Below are 13,470 nucleotides of genomic sequence, written 5' to 3' on the forward strand. Positions count from 1 at the left end.
TGCCTAGCCTTGCCTGTGCTGTATTGGACTACCCGTTCCCATCCACAGGGGCGGACTGGCCATCTGTGTGATCTGGAGAATCACAGAACGGCCGGTACTCCAGGACGGCCGGCGGGCCGGCCCACCACCCGCCACGCACGCAGTCATCATCTGTTTTTTTCCCCCACTAATCACTCCAGTACTGTAGGTGGCAGCAATGCACCTTTAAGTTGGATGCCAGCTGCACTGGCCGTGGCCGCCAAGTAAGCAGCAAAGACATTAGATCAGTGGTCTCAAACTGCTGGCCCGCGGGCCATTTACGCCCCGCCCACCCCCTCTACCCGGCCCGCAACTGATCTCAAAAATAAAACATAATCCAGCCCGCTAAATTATTATTATTACTATTATTATTATTATTATTCTCTAGTTGCTACCTGTCTGATATGCAAAGAAAAAGTCGCCGTTCTAAGGGGCATTCACATATCGCGTCACATAAGCGGCCGCGCCGCATTCTCCTTTCCAATGCGCTTTCGCTCCAGTGGCGTCTGTTGTTGCTATGCAACCATGAGCCGCGCTCTCAATCGCTTCTATTATGAGCGCGCTTGCCTAAATTACAGTAAAAGCACTTTAAGTCATGAGCGCCGATTTAAACCACTGAAACGCATCCGATGCAGCCATTAAACGTTACTGATGCTCAAACGGCAACTTGGACAAATGTGGCCCAGCTGTGTGAGCACAAGCGCTGCAGGTGTCTGTCAAGAAACAGAGGAGTGTAAAAAATGTATTCAGGGATTGTATTTGTTCAGTACAGTGTTGTTCAGTGCAAGATTTTAATGTTATTTAAGCTAACATAAATTAAGGGAAAATACTTCCACTAGATGTTAAAAACTAATAATGTATGTAACAATGAGAGATTTTTATTTTTTTTGGCAAAATAAAGTTGATATATAGCTCCAGTTTTTTTGTTTATTTCTGACCCCTCCACGCCACAAGTGTTGCTGGTTTTGTTCCTAAATTACTGATTTTTTATTCCATATATCTTTTTGGATGTGAGAAGTCGCACCAAACTATTTCAATTAATAGTATTATATTAGTAATAGTATTATATAATTATATTACACTCTGTAACAATGAGAGAGACACTGCTGTTTACATTTAGTATGGTAAATAAGATATTTATAGTATAGGTATAAAAAATATTTTAGTAGGCCTAATGAAATTTGAAGTAAATGAGAAATAATGCAAAGGAAAGTAAATTTTCTGAAATGTTGCGCTTTCTTGCGCTTGAAGGATAATATGGCCCTCCTATGAGGTGTCAATCACAGAAACGGCCCCCCGACAATTTAAGTTTGAGACCCCTGATATATGAGTATTCAAGTTAATCTAATATGCTTTTAACACAACATCTAGTCAACATCAGTGCTATTGCTATAATTTGGATGGTATAGTATCATGAGCCACAATTAAAGTCTTGTGACACTCATGCCAGGCGTTATTGTTGTTGTTGTCGAGTTTCCGCACACCGATTGCTTTGGGCCGGGCCTAGTCAAAGTCTAGGGCCGTTTTTTAGTCCCAGTCCGTCCCTGCCCATCCATTACACTCTATTTGATTTAATATCGATTCATCTGGATATATATCAGGTACAGTATATGTAGAGTACAGGGAAAAAAAATTAACACATGCTGTTATAATACAGGGAAGCTTGTCAGTTGGTACTATACTATAATACTATTACTATAATATTAAAGGTTAAAATGAACAACTATGTATACAAAAAATTAAATTACATGCAAGTTAGTTGTTATAATAATGCTATAATAACTTTTTAATGACAATTATGTTTCTACCCCAATTTGTTTTTTGAAATATGAACATTTAAATGGTGGCAATCATAACTTCTTTTCATGATTTATTCAAACATACATTAAATAATGAAAAACAGGTTAACATGTTAATAAAAAACACATTGTTTGAATATATAGCATAGTTTGAATACAGCATATAAAGCCCTTGTACACTGCACATCAGGGACCAGATTTACAAAACATTCTTAAGGAAATTAATCTTAACTGCTGTTTTCCTCTTATTCTCCTATTTGGGAATACTTTGTATTCCCAAAAACATTTAACAATGTTGTAATATTTGTTTTTTATTAAGATTGTTCTAAAGACAAAACCTAAGAAGAATTTGAATGCCTGAAAAGAAAATGTTTAATGAATTTTTGAGTTGTTTAAATTATTAACCATTAAAACACAACTTCACATATAACACATATTACTATTAGTAGAGATGAACATGAGTAACTGACACCAGTGATGATCGATAATGTGAACATGATTGTTTATTATAAGTAACTTTTTGATAAACTCGAAATAAAGTATCTACTTTACAAAATCATCTCAAATTTTTATTTAGTTAATCGTTAACCATTTTTGGCAGTATTCAGCACATAATAACTATTTAAAATATATGGAATTACATTTGATCCAAAAATAATGAACGTAACTTTTCAAAAAAACTAATAAAAATATAAATTGAAACTGAATAAAATGTCTTTGAATCTTAAAAAAATAAATCGCAGGCAAAATGTTTGACTTTGTTTTTAATACACTGCATGTTTTGCTAACAGTTTCTTTTCTTTCTTTCACTGATCTTTACTTACAAAAGCATTTCCAGAGTTTTCATTTATGCTTCTGAAGTTTTCGTTTACGATCCCAGTTTTCGTTCGTCTTTCTGGCACAAATCTCTCGCGGGGGCGGGGCCAGCAGTGGTGTGTTCTCATTGGCTACTGAGTTTTTGATTGACAGCTTTTTCTTGACCTGGAAGTGAAGACGTCAGTGTTGTGTTTACATGTGGAGGTGAGCGTCTGTAAGCGGCTTCTTATTTCATTTTAGTGATGTAAAGATAGGCGTTTTTATTATTTTATCTGTATCTGCTGCTACTATAGTGAGATGATTTCTTAGGCCTAGCACAGACGAATGATATAATCATCATTATCATCAATCATCGTCGTTATCTGGATACTCGCGGTAAGACTTCGGTAAAGTTGGTTTTATATTCACACATTCGGACTTCTGATAAATTCAGACTTTCCAATAAATGTGCAATAAATTAATGTTTGCGAATTTTAAGCACCGACATGATATTGACAACCAACGATTGTCAACTTACAACATTTTTCACAGTCGATCAAAATAGGCAAGTATTGTTTTAATGGCATATTTACTTGTGAATGTCCACTGAATGTCCAATGTAGTGTGATTAACAAGGCTATTGAATACGGATGTCCGAATGTGCGAATATAAAACCAACTTTACCGAAGTCGTGGTAAGTCAGTATTTTTTACGTTTACAAAATCAATATAAGTAACTTGCTTTTGCGTTTTCAGATGGACAGGTATTTTAGAGCTAATTTAGAGCCCACTTTATACAGCAGTGTTGTCTTGATTTAACCCAATCATTACAGGATCTGGTTATGTACTGTACATACAGCCTTGGATTAGATCATATTTACTTCGGTAAAGTTGGTTTTATATTCGCACATTCGGACTTCTGATAAATTCAGACTTTCCAATAAATGTGCAATAAATTAATGTTTGCGAATTTTAAGCAGCGACATGATATTGACAACCAACGATTGTCAACTTACAACATTTTTCACAGCCGATCAAACTTGGGTAAAGTTGGTTTTATATTCGCACATTCGGACATCCGTATTCAATAGCCTTGTTAATCACACTACATTGGACATTCAGTGGACATTCACAAGTAAATATGCCATTAAAACAATACTTGCCTATTTTGATCGACTGTGAAAAATGTTGTAAGTTGACAATCGTTGGTTGTCAATATCATGTCGCTGCTTAAAATTCGCAAACATTAATTTAATGCACATTTATTGGAAAGTCTGAATTTATCAGAAGTCTGAATGTGCGAATATAAAACCAACTTTACCGAAGTGTCGATCAAAATAGGCAAGTATTGTTTTAATGGCATATTTACTTGTGAATGTCCACTGAATGTCCAATGTAGTGTGATTAACAAGGCTATTGAATACGGATGTCCGAATGTGCGAATATAAAACCAACTTTACCCAAGTATCATATTTAAAGGGGAAAAGGTAGTCTTTAATAATAATACATATAAAGTACTGTGCAAAAGTCTTAGGACACCATTAGATGTTGTTTTAGCAATGGTATAGTGACCATATAATTTTTTTTCAGACTTCTTATTATATGACTAGGAAATACTTTAAATTTGTAAGCATTATTAAAAAACAGGAAAAAAAAAAGACTTCTACAGGCTAAAGTGGCAAGTATTTAGTGACCTCTCCTTACACTTGAGTAACAGTGAGAACCTGGCTCTCTCAAACCTAAATGGAATGGAAAATGACTGGAAGGCCAAGAAAACTTTCAAAATCTGATCAGAAGTTTCTCCTTTGAAAAAACTGTAAGTCTAGGAGGTCACGTTAAATACTGATTTTTGCTTAAAAAAATCATTTTGTTCTGATTTTTTTGTCTGCATATTTCCTGTATTTTCTGTTTGCATTGTAATAAAGACCAAAAAATAAACATGGGTGGTCATTAAAACATTGCTAAAACAACAAAGCTAAGACTTTTGCGCAGTACTGTATGGCCAAATGCAAAACCTAATACATGAAAGTAATTATGGCTGAAATTATATATAATTTTTTTTTTTGAAAAATTTTAAGTCTGCATAATTTGTTGTGGGAATTCAAAGCAGTTTGTATTGTTAGATTATAATACATCTGATTTCTTATTTTCCAGGGAGTGGAGCAACATTTCCATTAACAAAATTCTGATGCTGACCCAGAGGAGGGAGTGGTAGCCCCAGAGATCCACTGTCCCCATCAGACAAGAATCTTATTTTGTTCAGACACATCACCTTTGACTGACTGGGATCTTGATCTTCAGACACCTGATATTATGCAAATATTTTAATTTTTTTGGAGCTCTATATTAAAACAAGACACAGTTCACAAACACACAAGAGGTTGTACTTTATTCTTATTAGTCCATACTGAACTTGGATTAGCATACCAACAACATATGAATGTTAAAGTGATAGTTCACCCCCCAAAAATTCTCATATATTTTACTCACCCTCATGCCATCCAAGATGAATATTACTTTCTTTCTACAGATAACCATGAATTAGGATTTTTAGGAAAATAATACGTTCCCTTTCGATACTTCACTCCTACTGCATATGGGGGAAAAGTCTCCCTTTTTCCCCGTCACTGAAGCCTTTTTCAATAACGCAGTGTAACTGCACCGTCATTGGTTCACTCATAGACAAGTTGTTGAACCAATGGCGGCGCGGCATAGCTGCGCGACCTATGGCGAGAAAGCGCGCGAACTTTCCCGCCGAAATGGGCGGGGTTAAGTGCTATATAAGCAGGCGTTTCGCCATAGGATTTCAGTGTTTTCTCCTTCAGCGACGACTTCTACTTCTCCTCGCTGATCTCCGCCTGAAGCCGAAGAAGCTCGCCGCCTTCCAGAAGCTCTCGCCGCCGTCTGAAGAGGCTCCCGCAGCGGACTCAGCTGGACTCGCCGGACGGAGACAGCGCCGGCGCCCTCGCTGACTGCAGCCCGCAGCGCCGTCTTCGAGTCGCCGCCTCCCGCTTCCCGCTCCCGGCCACTTCCTAGCGTGTCTCCTGCCGCCATCCGGCGCGCCTTCCTGAGGGCTTCTCCGCGGCTTATTGCCGCTCTAAAGAGCGTAAACAGCGGTTTTCACCGCTCCATTGAGCTTCCGCGGCCCTCGCCGCTCTAAAAAGAGCCCCCCAATCGCCGTTATCACGGCGGCGGCGTTGATCCAAATGCCGCGCCACTCATGTGGCACGTGCAGAGCCCCTCACAGCGAGTGTGAACGACGGTCACAGCGAGTGCGTCGCTTGCCTGGGCAAGTCCCACGCTGACGGCGCGCTCGCTCAGAGCGACTCATATTCCTGGCAAGACCAATCTGGGCGCGGACATGTTGTCACGGAGCAACATCCCCTCAGACGAGTGGATGCTCCACCCCCAGACGGTTCTCACGATTTGGGAGTTCTTCGGGAAAGCGGACATAGATCTCTTTGCCTCAGAAGACAACTCTCACTGCCCAACATTTTTCTTGAAGAAGGTCGATGCTCTGGCCCACGCATGGCCCAGCACGCTCCTTTATGCTTTTCCTCCGATCGCACTGATCCCTCAGGTCATCAGGCGCATCAGAGAAGACCAACACAGAGTCCTTCTGGTGGCCCCGCTCTGGAGGAGCCAAGTCTGGTCCTCGGAGCTGTTCAAGCTCTCCACGAGAGCCCCCTGGCCGATTCCCCTGAGACGGGATCTCCTCTCTCAGGCAAACAGAACGATCTGGCACCCACAGCCAGAGCTCTGGGCTCTACACCTCTGGTCCCTCGATGGGAGCCGACTAACCTCCCCGGGGACGTTCTAAATACCATTTCTCAGGCGAGAGCCCCGTCCACGAGACGCCTCTACGCTCAAAAATGGTCGGTCTTTGTTGAATGGTGTTCCTCACGCAACATAGACCCTGTGGAGAGTGACGTATCCTTCATACTGTCTTTCCTCCAAGAGCGTTTGGATATGGGGCGCGCCCCTTCAACGCTTAAAGTTTACATGGCAGCCATCGCAGCGTTCCATGCTCCTATTGCCGGCCAATCAGTGGGGCGAAACGGCCTTGTAGTCCGTTTCTTAAGGGGTTCTAGGCGATTAAATCCACCTCGTCCCCTTACTGTGCCCACTTGGGACCTTTCTCTGGTCCTCAGGGCCCTAAAGGGCAAACCCTTCGAACCGCTGCATTCAGCTGACCTCAGGTCCCTGACGCTAAAAACCGCTCTGCTACTTGCGCTAGCATCGGTCAAGCGTGTTGGCGATTTGCAGGCCCTCTCTGTGAGCCCTGCATGCCTCGAATTCGGACCTAATGATTCTAAGGTCATTCTGAAACCCAGGCATGGCTACGTTCCCAAAGTGCTCTCAACTCCGTTTAGAGCTCAGGTCATCTCACTTTCCGCTCTTCCTTCCTCTACGGATGAACGAGAGTTGGAATTACTCTGCCCTGTTAGGGCATTGAGGACTTATGTGGAGCGATCTCAGCCTTTCAGGCAGTCGGATCAGCTCCTTGTTTGTTTTGGTGGCCGCACCAAGGGGTCTCCGGTCTCAAAACAACGTCTCTCACGTTGGATAGTCGACGCCATTAATCTGTGTTACTCCTCCCTGGGTGCTGAATGCCCCATAGGAGTCAGAGCTCATTCCACTAGGGGGATGGCTTCCTCATGGGCTTGGTCCAACGGAGTTTCCATAAAAGACATCTGTGAGGCAGCCGGCTGGTCTTCGCCGTCCATTTTTGTCAGGTTCTACCATCTTGATGTCCCGACCTTACAAGCTCGGGTTCTTTCAGTGTGATTGGCGGCCCCTTATGAGTTCCGCCTCATACCGTTATAGGATTCATTTCCTTGTAGTGTAACAAGGGATACGGCGGCTTTGCCTTCTTACTTGTTTCCCTGGTCCCCTCCTGGCGTCCGAAACAAGTTTTGTCGTTCCCTGCCGTGGCACGGCGCGGTTGAATTCGTTCCCCATACGCAGTACGAGTGAAGTATCGAAAGGGAACGTACTCGGTTACTAACGTAACCTCGGTTCCCTGAGATACGGAGCGAGTACTGCGTTACTTGCCGTGCCACGAGGCTGCGGCTCAGAGTCGTCGCTTCAGTCGATTGGCACTGAAATCCTATGGCGAAACACCTGCTTATATAGCACTTAACCCCGCCCATTTCGGCGGGAAAGTTCGCGCGCTTTCTCGCCATAGGTCGCGCAGCTATGCCGCGCCGCCATTGGTTCAACAACTTGTCTATGAGTGAACCAATGACGGTGCAGTTACACTGCGTTATTGAAAAAGGCTTCAGTGACGGGGAAAAAGGGAGACTTTTCCCCCATACGCAGTACTCGTTCCGTATCTCAGGGAACCGAGGTTACGTTAGTAACCGAGTACGTTTTCGAGTCCTAAAGACACAGTAATCCATGCGACCCCAGTGGATGAATCAATGTCTTCTGAAGTGAAACAATAGATGAAAACAATACTAATAATTTAAACTGTTTTAATTATTAACAATCGTTTCCCACCAACCATCATACGTGTATGGGTTACAGTCCACTTATGGGCTCACAGAGATGGACTATTTTCTTAAAGATATTTGTGCTTATGTGGAGAATGAAAGTCATACAGTCAAACCAAAAATGTATTCAGACAACATGAACAATGAACATTTCATTCCATTAATTAATACAGTTTATTCTCTATATTTAAAAAAAAAAATGGTAATAAAATTAATTTTATGAATTTTACACATGTATTCTATAATAGGTGCTTGTGCATTTTTATAGTAATGTGCTGTATATCATGAGAATACTGTGCATTACATGAATATGCAGTTAGTGTTTTGTGGATTCTGGTCGTTCCTTTCACAACATAATTGCATCCAACACTTTCACTTTGATACCTGTGTGTATGCTGTAGTGACAATAAAGAATTTAAATTTATTTGAATTGATTCATATTTTCATTTACATTTATTCAACTGCCACAATTGAAACTGTTGATGATTGTTAAAAATCTACTTTTATATGTTAGATGATAATGTTAACTAAATAAAATAACTAAATAAAATTATTAGAATGATAAAAAATGGCAACAAGATCATTCTTTGTGTGGAGTACTGAAATGCCCTTTGAGATCTGTACCGTCTTACAGCAAGCCACGACTGTTATTTTCATATTGTTTGAATCCTTCAGAATTGAGTGATCATTAATTGTGATGGTGTATGTGCATATTCTAACAATGGGTAGAGTGATGGCCATGGTTGCTCTTCGGTAAAGTTGGTTTTATATTCGCACATTCGGACTTCTGATAAATTCAGACTTTCCAATAAATGTGCAATAAATTAATGTTTGCGAATTTTAAGCAGCGACATGATATTGACAACCAACGATTGTCAACTTACAACATTTTTCACAGTCGATCAAAATAGGCAAGTATTGTTTTAATGGCATATTTACTTGTGAATGTCCACTGAATGTCCAATGTAGTGTGATTAACAAGGCTATTGAATACGGATGTCCGAATGTGCGAATATAAAACCAACTTTACCGAAGTCATGGTAGCCAACCTTGATTACCTGGTTGGAGTGAGACTTTCTTGACGGCTGAATATATACATGTATATGATACTAGTATTCTCTTTAAATTGTAACAGCACAACCTAATCAGACCCAACAATAGAGAAGCATCATCAGAAATAATCAAATATTCTCCAAAAACATTGGACATTATGCAATATCTTCAGTATTATAACCTTTAATGTACAATTAAACCTCAAGACATTCTCTCTCGCGTTTGATCTCTCACGCTCCTAAAAGTTTATGTCGACAAAGTAGAAGCCGCAGATAAATACAGATCAAATTTTAAAAAAAAGCTTTAAATGAAATAAGAAGCCGCTTACAGACGCTCACCTCCACACATGTAATTGTAAACACAACGTTGACGTCTTCACTTCCAGGTCAAGAAGAAGCTGTCAATCAAAAACTCAGTAGCCAATGAGAACACACCACTGCTGGCCCCGCCCCCGCGAGAGATTTGTGCCAGAAAGACGAACGAAAACTCTGGGATCGTAAACGAAAACTTCAGAAGCATAAATGAAAACTCTGGAAATACTTTTGTAAGTAAAGATCAGTGAAAGAAAGAAAAGAAACTGTTAGCAAAACATGCAGTGTATTAAAAACAAAGTCAAACATTTTGCCTGCGATTTATTTTTTTAAGTTTCAAAGACATTTTATTCAGTTTCAATTTATATTTTTATTAGTTTTTTTGAAAAGTTACGTTCATTATTTTTGGATCAAATGTAATTCCATAAAAATACACAGTGCATTAAAAAACAACAACAGCAAGTGCTAAACTCCCATCAAGCCAGTCGCAACAAAAATAGTTTACGTTATGATGATTATGAATAATCTGCAGGCAGCACAAATAAAGGTGTTTTTCATTGAGTTGATCAGCGCATATTTGGCAAGAAACACCATACAATCAGATAAAAAATCATAAAGGGTGAGGGAATGTAGTGCCTCAAATATCACAAATACAGCTCTTACAGGGAATGTGAAGGCATGTCTCAACAGGTAAAAGTAGGCTACATATTAGGAATACTTTTAGCTGTGTTGCTATGTGTCATGAGTAAACAGTTGAGTAGACTAACACTATGTGTAGAGTGAATGCGACCGTCTCACTTGTTTAAACCCATAAAATGTATCTGCAATCAGCCTGCGACAGTACCCATGCCCTAAACTCTCACTTTAAGTTAATGCTGGAAAGAAACTGACAGATCTCAGTGGACCGCTCTCAATGTTTAGTTGGTGCCTGAGAGGCTCAATGTTTACATTTTTGGGGAAGGTATCTCATGAATGGCATACTATTTGTAGCCAATGAACAATAAACTGGGTTCAGAGTATGTATTTTAAACAACAACAACAAAAAAAACTTACATACTTCACCTTCAAATATTTAAGAATGTTTCAAGAACTGCACTTAGAAACATACTTAAGAACTTCTAAGAATTTTTCTTAGGAAATTGCCTGACTTAATTCTCAAGTGAATCTGTTAATCTGACCCCAGATTAGATATTTTGCACAGGAACAGTACTTACTCAAAATGCATAAAAATATTATTGACAGAGAACACACTGATCTTAGACTCTGTTTTCACCTGGTATGTATAAGATGTGTTTTAGTCAATCGGATAACAAGTAGATGAGGGAGACATATTCTCATTTACAACTAGAGTTTAATGCATCTCTTTTGTCCACTTTCAATCACTTCTGTCCTGATTTCTATGAGGGGAGGGTCTATAGGCGTGTAAATGTATGGGTTTTTTAAATCTTTCGATCTAATGGATGAAATAACCTCAAGCAATTTACATATGAACGCGAAAGGAGACAAGCTCAAAACTTTTTAGAGCCCTTTTACATAGGTGATCCGATCGACCAAAATGCATCCTAATAACAGGTGTAAACAGGGCCTAAAACTTTTTGAGCTTGTCCACTTTCCACCACTTCCAAAGGTAGTTGAAAACTCATTAGACCAAATTGCTTTCACAGTGTAAACACTCATGTAGTCAAATACATTTGAACAGCCACAAAAGACCGTCTTCTCTCCGTCTACTGACCTAATGTGTAAACATTATGGGAAGCGCTGTAGCCAGACGGGATCCAAACATTATCAGCTGAAGACCCAAGTTTGGTTTGAAGACAAAAAAAAAAAAAACGTAAATAACAATGTTCTCTTACCATTCAGGACAGAAGTTGTTGAAAGTGGACAAAAGAGATTAAATCATCAGGTGTAAACGGGAATGTGTCTTCCTCGTCTAATTGTGATCTGATCAACCAAAACAAATCTTATAAACTTCTTGTTTTTTTTTTAAACTTTTCTATAAAATCAATATCACATTTGCGATCATGATATTGGAAACCTGCAGTCTTGCTTTTGAGAAATTACTTGTTTTTGTTTGTTTTCACAAAGTCAGTGACATACTCAAAAACATCAGCTCTCATATCATTAAAACAACAGTAAAGATATTATCCTAGATGATAAATATTGCACACCCCTAATTTTTAACTCTTATGTTGGGTTGAAATCTATTGTACTGGTTTGAACAGACGTTACACAGATTGTCAGAAGAAACAAAGTCTTTGTTTTACTGTGGATCAAGGATTGTATCATTGTGGAAATTTCACAAACACATCCATGTATGATGATCACTATGGATTTGTGTCTGTTGATTGTGATGTGTCTGTAGTGGCTCTTTATTCACCATCAGATGATCCAGAGAAGGTCTGAATAACATCTAAAACCTGTAGTTTTAAAAACAGTCAAATGTGCATTAGATTAATACATTGTTTACTTTAGAACAACTAAAACAAACTATTAGCCCTATTAGTGAGAGATAATTTTAACCATTCATAATTTGATCTTTTAATTTTAGCAAGTATAACTGTCCTCTTTATGTCATGTTTTTATTTATGATAATAAAAGTGGTGATAAATGTTTACCTTTATCTTCTATTAAAAATGCACCAACTCAGACATGGTATTCACTACTCATCTGCTTAACAGCAATCAATTATAAAAATATAAACATTTTTAATCACCACTACTCACTGAAGCGTCTTCAATTCATAATGTGGATCACCCTGCAGATCAGAGAGCAGTTTCACATCTGAGTCTCCTAGTTTATTTCCAGTCAGATTCAGATGTTTTAGGTGTGAGGGATTTGATCTCAGAGCTGAAGCCAGAGCAACACAACTTTTATTTGTGACACCACAACAACTCAACCTGTAAAGAATAATGACACTCAGTCTCAGACACTTCTCAGTTCAGGATATACAGCTCAGATAACAGGAACTTCACAATCAGAAATAGAGACTTGATCCACAACACGATTAACGGGTCCAGTCTAAGGCTTCTCTGTGTGATTTAAAATGTGCAAATTGAATATCCCCATTAAGATACACAACAAAGACCACGTAAAGAGGGGAGGGGGGCTTTAATAACTATAAATATCAAGTACGGTAGCTACATATTAATTTTTATCATGGAAAAACCTGGATTTGGGGATCCTCTGCCATTCCTCCTTGCAGATCCTCTCCAGTTCTGTCAGGTTGGATGGTAAACGTTGGTGGACAGCCATTTTTAGGTCTCTCCAGAGATGCTCAATTGGGTTTAAGTCAGGGCTCTGGCTGGGCCATTCAAGAACAGTCACGGAGTTGTTGTGAAGCCACTCCTTCGTTATTTTAGCTGTGTGCTTTGGGTCATTGTCTTGTTGGAAGGTAAACCTTCCGCCCAGTCTGAGGTCCTGAGCACTCTGGAGAAGGTTTTCATCCAGGATATCCCTGTACTTGGCCGCATTCATCTTTCCTTCAATTGCAACCAGTCGTCCTGTACCTGCAGCTGAAAAACACCCCCACAGCATGATGCTGCCACCACCATGCTTCACTGTTGGGACTGTATTGGACAGGTGATGAGCAGTGCCTGGTTTTCTCCACACATACTGCTTAGAATTCTAAAAGCCAAAAAGTTCTATCTTGTCTCATCAGACCAGAGAATCTTATTTCTCTTGGCAAACTCCATGCAGGCTTTCATGTGTCTTGCACTGAGGAGAGGCTTCCGTCGGGCCACTCTGTCATAAAGCCCCGACTGGTGGAGGGCTGCAGTGATGGTTGACTTTCTACAACTTTCTCCCATCTCCCGACTGCATCTCTGGAGCTCAGCCACAGTGATCTTTGGGTTCTTCTTACCTCTCTCACCAAGGCTCTTCTCCCCCGATAGCTCAGTTTGGCCAGACGGCCAGCTCTAGGAAGGGTTCTGGTCGTCCCAAACGTCTTTCATTTAACCCTCAGGGGTCTGAGGATTTTTGGGGCCCTGGAGAAGTTTTGACA

Source organism: Megalobrama amblycephala, linkage group LG9 (assembly GCF_018812025.1).
Source record: "Megalobrama amblycephala isolate DHTTF-2021 linkage group LG9, ASM1881202v1, whole genome shotgun sequence".
NCBI classification, from domain to species: domain Eukaryota; kingdom Metazoa; phylum Chordata; class Actinopteri; order Cypriniformes; family Xenocyprididae; genus Megalobrama; species Megalobrama amblycephala.